Source organism: Oryx dammah, unplaced genomic scaffold, assembly GCF_014754425.2.
Source record: "Oryx dammah isolate SB20612 unplaced genomic scaffold, SCBI_Odam_1.1 HiC_scaffold_23, whole genome shotgun sequence".
Taxonomy (NCBI): domain Eukaryota; kingdom Metazoa; phylum Chordata; class Mammalia; order Artiodactyla; family Bovidae; genus Oryx; species Oryx dammah.
In genome coordinates, this window is record NW_024070207.1 from 57,977,897 (window position 1) to 57,978,453 (window position 557).

Below are 557 nucleotides of genomic sequence, written 5' to 3' on the forward strand. Positions count from 1 at the left end.
AGCTCAACGGTTCGACGGGGTTTTAAGTACAGAAGTTTCTAGAAAAAGAAACAAGGTCCGTGCAGAAACGCCTTGCTGCCTTAAGACGCTCAGACCGCTTCACCTTTTGTGAACCGCGTTCCTCCCCCCCCCCCCCCCCCACCTCGCCACCGCCCGAGATTGGGCTTCTGTGGGGCTGGAAAGGGGGCAGCTGCCAACTGGAAAATTCCAGCGTGGCTTTTATCATAGTGTGAGAAAATGCACAAAACAAACTTAACCACTGTAACTCTTTCAAAACTTGTGAAAGCACAGGCACTCCGTTATTCCAGTCAGCACGTCTCGCAACCATCGCATCGTCTAGTTCCAAAAATTTATTATACCGCCTCCCCCGAAAGTAGACTCTGGTGCTGGTGCGGAGGCAGCTCTCTTTGAGTTGACAGGACAAGGGCAGATACAAAGGACTAATCTCAAGTTATCTCGAATAATGTGCAATACATGAATGACATATATTCAAAATCCATGGGATTGGAGGGCGCGCGGAGGGAGCGGCGCGCGGAGGGAGCGGCGCGCGGAGGGAG